General features: G+C 40.9%; 1 long non-coding RNA gene across 5 annotated transcripts in view; it reads left to right on the top strand.

Moving 5' to 3' along the window:
* Window positions 1-13,474, top strand: part of LOC115302440 — a 178,505-nt gene that overhangs the window by 160,786 nt on the left and 4,245 nt on the right. For all 5 annotated transcript variants that reach the window (XR_003913455.1, XR_003913456.1, XR_003913454.1 and 2 more), the window contains 2 exons: window positions 4,374-4,475; window positions 10,307-10,402. This is a non-coding gene — a long non-coding RNA (uncharacterized LOC115302440). The remainder of the gene's footprint in view (window positions 1-4,373; window positions 4,476-10,306; window positions 10,403-13,474) is intronic.

The raw sequence follows: 13,474 nt of genomic DNA, 5'->3' as shown, positions 1-13,474 counted from the left end.
TTTGAACTGGTCCCATTCAAACTGTATAAGCAGGCATCTGAAATTAAGTTCACCATATCTATTTTCAAAGTCTGATTTTTTTAAAAAGGACTCACATTGAAAAAGTGCATTTTCCCACTCTCACCCTATGCCAAAGCTCTTCAGCATTTCCAGGGGAATCTACTGGATGGGCACAGACCAAGCTTGAGAAGGTTGACCCCAAAGGGAGGGAAAAAAGTGTTTGTGAGGGTTATGAGCCGCTGGAGAGAGGGTTTTATTTTTAATTAGGGGCTTATTTAGAATGGAAATCTGTACGTAATCTGAACTGCTGCATGAATTCTGCTGGACACTAAATGAGCAAACAATGGGAACCTCTGTTCGAACTTTATCTGAACTTCAACTCTGTTTTCCATACCTCCGTTGTCCAGGTAACTATATTATTGAAGGCAGTGACTTACCTGTAAGGAAGTTCTCAGATCGAGTGCAGGGAAACTGTATACAGCTCCCATTGATGGGGAGGTGGGGAGGGAGAGTGAGAATGTGTCACTGTTGCAAACTGAGGTGCCTTTGTCCCACTGTATTAAATGGTGGTTTCCAAGTCGGGAGAGAGTACCTAGAATTCTTTTTCTTTCTTCTCCGGATCAGAAGAATCTTTTCCTTATGCATCTTCCTATTTCTTGGTCCTCTGACAGCTTCCAGGGAGACAAGTGAAAACTTTAGACTTGGGAATGCTTCTGTTCCCCTCTATAGCAGTGAGTTGTACTTGGTAGCCGTCTCCTAAGCCCATGCAAACACGTTTTCTTTTCACACAACTTTCTTGACCTACTTTCTATACAATAAGATGAGAGCCAAAAAAGTACTTTGCTTTCTTAGGCAGAGGTTTTCCTGCCTTGTCTGACTTTTCTCTGTATATTTCCATTATGAGCTGCTGTCCTGGGACAGGGGACACAAAGGACCCCAACACCTAGCAATAGTGAATCAGCTAAGTCTAGCAGAGAGAATAAGTCATTGATTCACGGTTTGGGTGAGTGTGATAGATGTACAGCTGTGCTTTGCTCAAATCCAGTCCTCTTGGCTATCGTTCTATCTTTTGAAATAGATTGAGTCCTTTCAAAATAATATAGCATGCGGGAAGAGAGTGTAGTAAGACATCATTTGAGAGAAATCCATCAGTGTGTAGACAAACCTTAAGAAGGATTAACACACAAAACTTCTGGATTATTGTTGTGGGTTTATTAAACAACTTTCTTCCAAGGTGCTTTGGGAGACATATGTCATTGAATTTGGTCTGTTTCTTTCTTGAAGATCTAAGAAGAAATTCAGTATGCGTTCTGGTAAGGAGGGGTTGCCCTTCTCTTGAGGAAGGAGGTAAATAAGAAGGCAGCCTTTGACATAGTACAGGAAAGACATCAATGAGATGGGGAGGAGAGAAGGGAGAGGTGGAATTTTCAAAGAAGAAACCAAGACTCAACATGCCTTTAAAACTTACTTATAAAAGTCTTTTTTTCTTAATTTTATTTAATAACTTATTGTCAGTGGACTGGGGCCAATTAACTTATGATGGATGAATTTACTGTAGTGAAAAAAAAAAGCACTAAAGGGAAACAGAAGACACCACGACCTGGGAAGAAGGGGAAGACTGTGAACACATTCATCCATTAACAAAGTGTTCTTATGAAATTTAAAATTTTTCTCACATTATTACTCTCTCTGTACAATTCAAAAACAATTATTATTCCTTGTGGTATATAAGAGAGGTGGGTCTGAAAAAGGTATTCCAGATGTAAAATTCAGATTGTCTTGGCAGGTAATTCAACCAAAGGCATTTATTCTCTATAGTTTTCCAAGCCACTCACCTGGAAGGATACACCTGGCGAGAGGAGTAAGAAAACTCGGGCGGTCCTTTAGAGTCTGATCTGGGCAGACACAAAAGCAGCAATGCCCACTAAAGAGGGAATTTCAGGAAGACAGAGGTGAGAAGTGAATACGGGCCATTTCAGCATGGGAGTGTGTCCTTGGGAGCAAAGCACATACATCTTGTTGGATTTGGTGTTATAACATTGATTGTACTCAGATTATCCAACAGAATTCCATGGATCAATGCCTCATGATTTACAAAATAATTAAACATTTTAAACAGTGGAAGTGGAGGCTAATATTTTCACATATTCATCCATCAGTCTAAAGTGTTCATTGACCTAGTAGTGTTTGGAGGCTGGGGAGTCAGTGGGGCAGAGAAAGTTAGATTTCAGTCTTAAAGAACATTTTGCCTTATAACCTAATCAAGTCATTCAAGGCCCTTTAAGGGTTTCCTTCATAATCTGGACACTTATATCCACTGCTCCTTGCATGTATAATGATCATCGAGAGTTAGTCATCTTAGTAAGAGCTTATGTTAACCCTTAGAGAGAGAGGAGGGAAAAAAAGGGATGAGACCAAAGAAGAGATCTTACCTGCAGCCAGACCCAGGGCAGGACCTGGGAATCTTGTGACCAACAAAGTGAGAATCTGTTAGGTGATTGGTGCTGTGTGTCCTCCTATCACAAAACTTAATTTTGATGTGCCATCTTGACTGGGCTAAGGGATATTCAGATAGCTGGTAAAGCATTATTTTTGGGTTTGTCTGTGAGAGTGTTTCAGAAAGAAATTAGCATTCGAATCAGTAGACTGAGTAAAGAAGAGCCACCCTCACCCGTGTGGGCAGAACTCATCCAATCCGTTGAGGGCGTCAATAGGGAAAACAGCAGAGAAAGGGTGGATTCTCACTTTTTTTGAACCGAACAGTCACGTTCTCCTGCCCTTAGACGTGGGCCTCAGCCTCAGACTGGGAATTTCACCATCTGATTACCCTGGTTCTCAGGCCTTCAGACCGGGCCTGACTCAGACCACTCACCTTCTGGTTCACCAGGTTGCAGTCCACATGTTGTCTGGGCCTCCATCATCAGGAATCTGGTCCTATAATAAATCTCCTCTTCTGTATCTATCCGAATCGTGTTAGTTCTGTTGCTCTGGAGAACCCTGACTAATACACACATACTATCTCTTTTAATCCTCAAAGCAGCCCCATAGATAGAACCTGTCACCTTCCCATTTTACATATGGAAAGTCTGAGCCCTAAAGGGCTTTAGCAACTTGTGCGAAGTTACAGTGCTTACAGATGACAGGACTGGGAATGCAATCTTACTTTGTCTGACTTTAGAGCTTGAACTGGCCCCCCAAAGTGTGAAACTACTTCTAATTTTATGAAGATTGATGTAAAGTAAGTGGAAAGTAAAGATACCATTTACTCATAAAACAACGAAAATCTTTTAGATCAGTCCTCTAAACTGGAGATTGAATTTTGTGCTGATATTTGGTCACTCAAGTTACAGACTGTTAAATTACTGACCCAGGTCTACTCTTTCCTGCTTTTCTGGAAGAAGCTCTAAAGGCAAGTGATAACCAAATAAAATATTAGTACCAGAATGAACCCTAGTCAACTGCCTCACCTTTCTTTTTTCCTGAGAATGTGCCTCAGTTTAATTTACTTTTACAAATATTAATTTAAAAAATAAGTATACCATCCAGTACTGTACTAAGTACTATGATAAGTGCTGTTAATTAAGGTAAATTAATAAAAGCAAATGTGCTGGAAACAATCAGGTAAGTATAGGAGATCACATCTGTGTCTAAATAAATAATGTAATTCATGTCTCTGCTCCCCAAATAATTCTATGTTAAAATGGGCTTGCAAAAAGAGTATCTTTGATTTCTTGGTGATCTAATAAAGTGATTTTTTCCCAAGTATCTGGCTTCAGTATTCACTTTCCTCACCAGTGGGCCCGTATCAGAGGGAACTAGCTAAAACATTCTCTGAGCCTCATATGTGCTGCTCAGTAAGCAAGAGCCCAGTAAAGGGCTCATAGATCAATTTAAGGACATCACTGAATGGCTCCATGAAATCAGATAAATCAGAAAGGAATAGCTGAAGAATTTAGAAAGTTCCCAGAAAGAAATTTAAGTAAGCAGTGGAAATATAGAATGTGTTTGTATCAGCTGGTCATATTAAAATAACATTTGATTGTTATGATAATTAAAACTTAGGAGCTCCTGGGTGACACCCCGTTAAGTGTCCAACTCTTGATTTAGGCTCAGGTCATGATCTCACGATTCCTGAGACTGAGCCTTGCATTGGGTGCTGTGCTTACAGCATGAAGCCTGCTTGGGATTCTCTCCCCCTCTCCCTCTCCCTCTGCCCCTTCTCCCATTCCTACTCTCTCCCTTTCTCAAAATAAAATATTTTTTTAAAAAGATAATCAAAACTTAAACTCTTATCCTTGATTTTCAAAATATTACATTAATAAACTGTTGATTTTTGAAGTGACTCTTGAAATACTTCTGGGGTTTTCTTTTAGGTCATTACCTGCCCATTCAAATATACAACATTTGAAAATCGTCAGTTGAGTTTTTCAGAAGTAGTTTCTGCACCTGGTTTTGGGATCGGCATCAGTCCACAGGTGTGTTACGAAGGTATTTGGCTTTGTTTTCATGGAAGTCTCTGTGGGTTCTGATAAGGCATCATTAGATGGTCAGCTCTATGTGCCAAGGAGAATAAAATCTGAATTAGGACCCAGCTGTTGGCAAGCAGATTCATGAGAGTACAGCTGGGATAAATTCAAGGTGATTGTAGTAGCAATTATGACAACTGACAAGTTTTGAAACAAAGATGGCTCGTTTTATATTGTGGCCTTGGCATATGAAGGTGGGAGCTCACTGGGGGAGCAGTGACCTGGTTAAGAAATCCCTACAGATGTTACACTTACATGGATTTTCAGTTTTGTGTTTCTAGTTTTTCATCAAGATTGAGAGAACAGTTCTAGAACCTTCTTTGTTTAATAATGAGCTTGTTTGGAATGAGATTTGAACATCTTTTATGAGCAACCCCCTGTCTTTCACAAGTGGCCATTATTTCAGAGTTTTATTTAAACTGAGAGTCAGTGAGAGTTTACTTTTGCATTTTAAGGAGAGGTGTTGCTAGCCCCTGCCTTTGTGGTTCTTTTCCAAAGTAAAGTTTTGTTCTTATAACCCCCATTGACCAATAAATGGTCCAAGGACACCCTGGTTTTGGAAGCCCACTTCTATTCTTCACAATGAGATTCCCTTGAACTCTTGATCAGAGAATTCCTCAGGGAATGAGAGAGAGAACCCAAGGTTGGTTATGGTTTCTTTGTGATGTTTAAAGATGCACTGGTTAAAAAGCCAGTGTGTCAAACAGTTGTTTTCTGACTTAATAATCATAATAAAAGTAAAACTAATCTAATTGTTTGAGCTTCTCTTAAATCCCCTATACTATATATATATATATACATATATATGACTATATATATATATATATATATATATAGTATCTCTAAATCCTACACAATTCCTGTAAGGTAGTTGGTATTATTGTCATTTCATGTTTAAGGAAGCAAAAACGTATAGAAGTTAGGATATTTGCCTAAGAGCACCCAGCTAGTTTGCCTCCAAAGCCTTTTCCTAGTATATGACACTCATTGTGACAATAGCAAAACCCGCTACTTGTTCAAAATGGTCACACCATGCACACACACACACACACACACACACATACACACCCACATGGCCTCTCTTGGGGTTAAATAGTCATGTTCATATCATGAGTAAGTGGCACATGTCATGTGTTCCTCTAGTACTGGACTTGGGTCTGATGCTCTGTGCTAAATGACACCACCAGAATTTGGGTTGAGCAGCAGTGTTTATACGCAATAGAGTGAAATACAGAACCCCCTCCCCCCCCAGAACACAGAGAGGTGACCTGCTGAATTGGAATAGAAGGCTGTGCACAGTATCCAAAGCAGCTGATAAAAAGCAAGGCACATCATCAGAGACATAAAAACCATTTTCTTTTCTCTCTGGGACAAATTTTGAGTATACTCAGATTATATACACACTGCTGCGATCAAAATTAGGCTCCTCCAAGATCCATTCCCTGCTGTGGATCTGGGCAGTATGGAGTAGCTGCTTTGTGTATTCCTACGAGTTGAGATATGAGTTACATAAGAGACAGACAGGCTTAACGTTCATCTGTGGTTGGGGAAAGGGGTTTAGAAGGCATTTCTCTTTACCTGTTCTCCATTTAGACAGGGCTATGTCGGACTGCAGTAGCTTTTTGACTCTTATGCAGTTTGTCTCTACAAATCTCTTAGATGACTGCGTCTTTCTCCCTCCAGCTGCCTTTTTGCAGATAGCCCAAGACTCCCTAAGTAGGATGTTCTAGCAAATGTTCAGTTGACATTTACACAAATGTCTTCCTGCTGCAAAGGCAGCTGCTTTTCTGGTACCTTCTTGAAGACTAGCCAAGAGGACAGATAGAACGACATCCCAGTGAGAGACACAGAAACAGCTGGATTAGCACTTCTCACATGGAAAGGATTTGGTTCAGTGCTGTGCAGCTCTCAGGGTAGAGCCTCAAACTCTGCAGTAACTCCCTCAAACTCTGGGGGCTCTGTGAGGCAGTGGGAAATCCCATGAGTTCTATTTTAGAGGAATGAGTCACTTGGAGCCCCGTTTTTGGTGGTGGGAATCCCGACTTGGCAGGCAGTTAATCATTATGCAGACATGTTCCTAAGTGTCCACCTTTGGTTGAGCCCCTGGTGGGCCCTCTTCTGAGTTTCTGTCACACAAGCCAAAAATAAGTGGAGGAGCCATGTCACAAAGTATGTGAAAAATGTTCTGGAGAAAGCATTGAATTTTTCACTCATAAATTCAAATCGTACCACATTTCTAGCTTAGCTTTGCCCCCCCCCCCCCCCCCCCCTCGCCTGGATTCCTTGCTTTGGGGTTTGGGTATCTCTGGCATGATCTTTAGAAAGATAGGTTAATGGTTGTCTTAGCAATGAGAGGTTCTCTATTTGTGCATGTTTTGTAGTCTTTCAAAGCAGAAGACAAAGTTGTCTGTATTTTGGATCTCACATCTATCCTTTCTTAGTGATCTGACATAACACACATTCAAGTGGTCTCCTTGGACTAGAGTTTAGTCTCAGCCATCATTCTCCACATTTAGTGTCTGCAGGAACTGCTTCTTTTCCCTACAATGGTCCAGTTGACCAACACTAACTGGTGCTTCACTCTGATCAGGGACATCCCATGAGGCATGAGTTGGAGGCACTCAGATTGACTTTGGTTTTCCATTGTTCTGACTTTTGGACATACAGTTAATGACTGTGTTTGTTGAACCAGTATGTGAAGGTCCACTATTGTGGATCGCGTTGGCATTCCCTCCCAAAACAATTATGGAACTGAAAATCAAATAAAAGAGATACTGGATTCTCTGCATTTAGGGGGGAGAATGGCATCAGCTCTGTACTGAGTTGAGGCCAGAAAGATGCTTTGTGACTGTGGTTGCCTGGGTCAACTATGATCGACTGAGTCCTTTTTTCGGTGTGATGGTCTGTTCTCTTCACTAGCCTCGAAAGCATATGGAGGTCTCTGGGGTTAATCTTTTTTTCTAGGCTGGACAGCAACCTAGTTTTGATTTTCCACACATGTGCCTGTCATCCACCACCCTATTTTTAACCTTTATTGGTCGGTTTGAGCAATGTTTCTTTCTTCTCTGCTTGGGAATACATGGGATTCTATGCTTCAGAGCCCCCTTCAGGCTCCCACATCATTAAATAAATTGTCCTTCTAAAAGGGATTGGACAAACCTGTGAAGAAAATAGTGAGCCTGAGAGCCTCAGAGAAGAGCATGCACTAATGAAAGGTCAGAAGGGATCATGAATTACTGCCTCTAAACCTTCAGACAATGGTCTCCACCCACCACTCCTGGGGCCTCAAGTGCCAAGAGAAGAAGGAAGTCCCCAAGTTCCTTGTGTTTCGGCATGGATGAACCTCAGGCACCCAGCGTTTGTTTTACAAGCTTGTTCTCGCTCACCTTGACCTACTATCAGGCAGCTCCCCTTACAGCCAAATTTCTCTCAAACAACTATTTGGTCAGAAAGAGTTATTTTTTAAAACTGCCTTGCTTTTAGGGGCACCTGGGTGCCTTAGTCCGTTAAGCATCCGACTTCAGCTCATGTCATGATCTCACAGTTTGTGAGTTCAAGTCCCCTGTGGGGCTCTGTGCTAATATTGCAGAGCCTGTTTGAGATTCTCCCTCCCCCTTTCTCTCTCTCTCTGCCCCTTCCCCACTTGTGGGTGTGCACTCTCTCTCTAAATAAATAAACTTAAAAAAAGAGAGAGAACAGCCTTAAAAAAACTGACTTGCTTTTAAAATTCCTCTTGCTAATGTTATTTGTATTCATTGTCTATATTCAGATGTTGTTTGATAACTTTTTTGCACCAGAGTACAAGTTTATTGCATTCTAGAAGGAAAATGTGATAATATCTAAAATTATGTGGTACTATTTGGTCTGGCATATAAAGATACTTCCACTAAGGAGTGAAGTAAGTATCAAATAACTAGACAGTTGGCAAATTGTAGGTAGATGCTGCACACTGTTTCTAGCGATATTTGGGAAACTTAGTTGGAAATATTGGAAGGGTTGGGAACACGATGAGCTGCTTTATTCCTATTTAAAATAATGAAACCTAGGGTCCTACTATATAAATTCACTGGCAGGATTGCAGGGATGGATTAGGTTTGGATTAAACTTGTGAGCCACACAAATCTCTTGCCAGTTTTGACTTTTCATAATGATATATTCAACTCAGTTATATCAGAAGACAAGAGGACAAGGAAGCAAAACTCCAAATGTCTTCCTTATTTTGCTTGTCTTATGAAATATATTTTAAAAAGATCTGTAGTTGAGTAAAGGTGAATAGGAGGAAGGATGGGGAAAGGAAATGATTTCTGCTAATTGTTCTCAAAATAACAGAATTTTAAGGATATTAGTGAAGAATTTATATAGCGGGCCCTTTTCAACAACTCAAATATTCAACTTGATTTTAATACTAACTGTCTTTAGTGACACACACTGCCTTGGAAAGTATGTTCCTACATCCTCTGAGAACTTCATGGAGTTCATTCTACTGATAGTCTCTCTGTATGCTTGTTTTATCTTACTCTTTTTTTGTGTGTACATTTCCGAGTCTCAACTTGTGGAAAAGCCTTATGGGAAAATGATAGCAGTAAATATATTTAGTGCTTCTCACATGACTAATAAGTTAGCATCCTTTTTTTAGTAGATGGAATTTTGAATTTTGCCAAGGGCTTTTCTTCCCATCTGGGCTTTGTTTGGCTTCAAAACAGACTTGACTTTAAAGGGATGGCTCTTTTGATACATGTGTTAAATCAAGGAGATAAGCTTCTCAGCTTCTTGATGAATGAGTTTTTCTTGAATGTGTAAGGTCAGATTTTGTTTGTCTGCATTTCATTATTTTTGGACTATTTTATATACCACCTCAGTGTCACTTCTTCTCCAACTAAAAGACACTGCCTAGTGGTGAAGAACTCTGGAAAAAGTTTGGTGTTAACGTCAAGCAAATATCATAAAAGGCTCTCTGAGGCAACTTTGTGGATAGGAAGACTGGTTATGAAAAATCAAGTTTTATTTTCATTAATTTTTTATTTTTTTAACTTTTTAAAAACATTTATCTATTTTCTAGAGAGAGAAAGAGAAAGACAGCATGAGCACGGGAGGAGCAGAGAGAGAGGGAGACCCAGAATCCTAAGCAGGTTCCAGGCTCTGAGGGCTTGAACTCATTAACTCTTGAGATCATGACCTGAGCAGGCAGGTTGCTTAACTGACTGAGCCACCCAGGTGCCCCAGCATTTTTAAAATGTTTTCAGAGAGGGAGAGTGAGAAAGAGGTTGGAGGAGGGACAGAGAGAGAGAGAGAGAGAGAGAGAGATTGAGATTGGAGGAGGGGCAGAGAGAGAGAGAGAATCAGAAGATCTGAAGCAGGCTCTGCGCTGACAACAAAGGGTCTGATGTGGGACTACAACTCATAAACCACCAGATCATGACCTGAGCTGAGTCAGATGCTCAACCCACGGAGCCACCCAGACATCAAGAAAAAAATCAAGTTTGAAAAGATTAGATAATTGCTTGGATTAGATAATTGCATGCATGAGTGACTGGATTTCCATTAGGACAGTCCTACCAAAGGCTCCTTTGCTATCAGGAACTGGGCACCTCTAGGGCAGTTCTGATCACTAGCCTGGTGTTCTGTTTATTACACCATGTGGCTAATAATTCTTTGTTTCCATTTGCAAACAAAAAAATCACATTTAGAATCATGAGTGATATAGTTATAATAGCGCATTAATTATAATTCCCTTTGTGTTTTCAAAGAAATTTCATATTTATCATTATTTTTTGAGCCAGGTTGGTGAAATGGGAAGAGCATTGGACTTCAAGCCAAAGGATCTACTAAAAGCAGCTGGTGTGTCTCTCCATGGAGAATCTTGAGGGGTCAGCGAGGTAGGATGACTTCTGTGCAGTTTTATCAAGTTAAGAACTTTTCATAGGTCCTTGGAGCTCTCTGAGCTTTTGATATCTTCCTTAAAATGAAGGAGTTAGTCGCTAACAGTCTCTACCTTTCTCACTTTCATGTTGTTATTGCTGTTAGACTTTGGGAGGTAAGTAGACTAAGGCTGTGTGATACTGTGATTTAAAATAAGTAATACAGTTTGGGTCTTTCTCCAGATTCAGGTCACAGAGCTCCTAAAACCCTCGGAGCTTCCCTAGAGAAAAGTGATACTGGTGTCTTTTGTTATGTTAATAATGACTTCCGGAGAAGGGTGCCAGTTGCCAGGGAAACCAACTGGTGCATGTTTAGAGGGTTGGAACTTTCATTCCCACCCCTGCCTCATCGAGGGGCTAGGGGCTAGGGATCGAGTTCCTTCCCCAATGGCTAAGGATTTAACCAATCATGCCTATGTAATGAAGCCTCCCTAAACATCCAGGGGGGTCAGGGTTCACAGAGCTTTCTGGGTTGGGAAATGTGTGGAGATGCAGGGAGAGCGGCGTGCCCCGAGAGGGCACATAAGCCCTACCTTCCCGTGTACCTTCCCCGTGTGTCTCTTCCATCTGGCTGTTCCGGAGTTAAGTTCTTTTTTTTTTAATAAAAAAAATTTTTTTTTTTACTGTTTATTCATTTTTTTCTTAGAGAGAGAGAAAGATAGCGCGCGCGCGAGTGGGGGAGGGGCAGAGAGGGAGATAGAATCAGAAGGAGGCTCCAGGCTCCGAGCTATCAGCATAGAGTCCAACTCGGGACTTGAACTCATGAGCCGTGAAATCATGATCTGAGCCAAAGCTTAACTGTCTGAGCCACCCAGGCGCCCCCAAGAGTTATATCCTTTTATAGTAAAAACGGTTTCTTTGAATTTGGTGAGCTACTCTATCAAATTGATCAAACCCACTGAGTGTTGCTAGAGCCTCTCATCAGAAGTGTTTTGATCAGAAGCACAGGTAACAACTTGGACTTGTGACTGGTGTCTAAAGTGGGCATTGGGGCAGTCCTGTGGGATCTGGCATTATCTCCAGGTAGTGTCAGAATTGAGTTGAACTACTGTTGGACACCCAGCTGGTGTTCTAGAATTGCTTGATGGCGTAGAAAAAAGCCCCCACACTGGAATTGGGTACAGAATTCCAAGATGGAAAAAAGAAAAACTCCTTTTCACTGAAGAGGAACTGAAGCAAAGAGGTAACATGAGCAGCCCGATTGTGGAGAATGGGGTCTGAGCAGTCACTGTCCCCACCCAGCTGTGTTTTCTTCTGTGCATTAGAAACTGATGGGGCCTGTTGTATTCGATGACGAACTTTGTGACCCCAACTGTGGACCATGTTTCACTAAATGCACATGATTTTAGAATAGAAAACAGTAAGTTCAGACTCCAGGTGCATCCCAGAAGAAATGTGATCTCAAGGAAAAGATACTGAAGCTGCTTCTCTGGATGAAGTGAAAATGTTGGGGGTCAGGGCTGCTTGCATCTGTGAAGAGCCGCCAGGCCCATGAACAAGGACAAAAATTGTCTTTCTAGGGTTTGTAAGTTGTCCAAGAAGTGGCTCTACGAGAAATTTAAGCTTGGTGTTCTAAATCAACCATATTTCTTTTCTAAACGAATGGTTTTTATCATTTTGATCCATGAACTGCTTTGAGAGTTTTATAATGGGTAATGTGATCATTTTACAAAAATACAATATGAGCCATCACAGAGAAGTTTTGCAAATGATTTCGGTAGGTTAAAAAAATCTCCTGGATGCCATGGATTGTTTTTGAAAGTTCAGTATACATAAGAATAATACTAGGACTCCATTCTTGGAAATTCTAATTAATTAGATATTAAGGAGTTGGTCCTAAGATACTGAATTTTTATAAGCACCCAAGAGAATTCTGATTCAGCTGAGCTGGACTAAATACTGAGTATCATTGTGATGGGGTTCTTGACTCCCAGTTAAGAGACACTGTCTCAGATTGCCTTAGAACTCCAGGGTTCCTGAGTGTTCAGGAATGACTCCCCCAAATTAGTATCATCTTTTCTGATTGCAACCTAAAAAGAAACCCAAGCCCCCCATCAAATGAATTAGCCAAATGGGAGCAAAAACCAAATGCAAAGTAAATAAGATTTTGTACTGATTGAGCCAGTTTGCCTGGCTTCCTAGCCTGGCACTACCTATTGAGTGTTCAATTTCCAAGCCACTGGGTGCCACGAGGCCTGGCCCTACACAAGTATGAGCGCTTGTCGGCTGCACTGCACAGTGCAAGAACTATCGCATAGGAATGGGCTGCTCTCAGTGAGACCATGAGTGGCAGCATAATCAGGAGTGATTGCAAATGGGAATCGAGACCAGAGCCGGAGAAGTGGTGTTGAGCCGGAGATCGGGAGCAAAGCAACACAGTCAATGGAGGGGAAATCAAGGTCTCATAAGACTAGCCTTCAGTAACCATATGGGTAACAAAATTAGAGTTGGATAGAGGCAAGCTGTTCAGGAGGGAAGCTGTGAGCAAAATGAAGTTATTGGTCTTATCAGATCCTGGCCAGTCACACACACTAGACTTGACTGGACATAAGATGTTCTATATAGACATTCACTGATGAACGCCTAGTATGTAGAGGTCCAGAAAAAGAAACCACTATGAATGGTAAAATTTCTCCCTTCGTCTTCTTCCTGATGACTACTTAACAATGAATTTACAGAAAAACGAGTTACTTGAGTAACTGATTCTATGCAATCTCATTAGCAATCTTCTTTTTTAGGGTGTTATCTAGTTCAGGAGGTGGAAAAATTTTCCCTGCAGCATTGAATAGCACCTGTTTTAGGCTTTGTGGACTACAATAGCACCTCTGTTGTTTATTCATTTTTTCCTTTTTACAATCTATAAATAATGTGAAAACTATTCTTAGCTCTCTGGCAGGACAAAAGAAGCAAAACAAAACAAAACAAAACAAAACAAAAAAAATAAAAAACAAACCAACTAAAGAGGCATGGAATGGATTTAGCCCCCAGGCTGTAGTTTGCTGAACTTCCCCTTGAATATCCCAACAACAG

Source organism: Suricata suricatta, chromosome 9 (assembly GCF_006229205.1).
Source record: "Suricata suricatta isolate VVHF042 chromosome 9, meerkat_22Aug2017_6uvM2_HiC, whole genome shotgun sequence".
Lineage (NCBI taxonomy): Eukaryota > Metazoa > Chordata > Mammalia > Carnivora > Herpestidae > Suricata > Suricata suricatta.
Note: the sequence above shows the minus strand (reverse complement) of the source record. Positions and strands in the feature narration are given on the sequence as shown.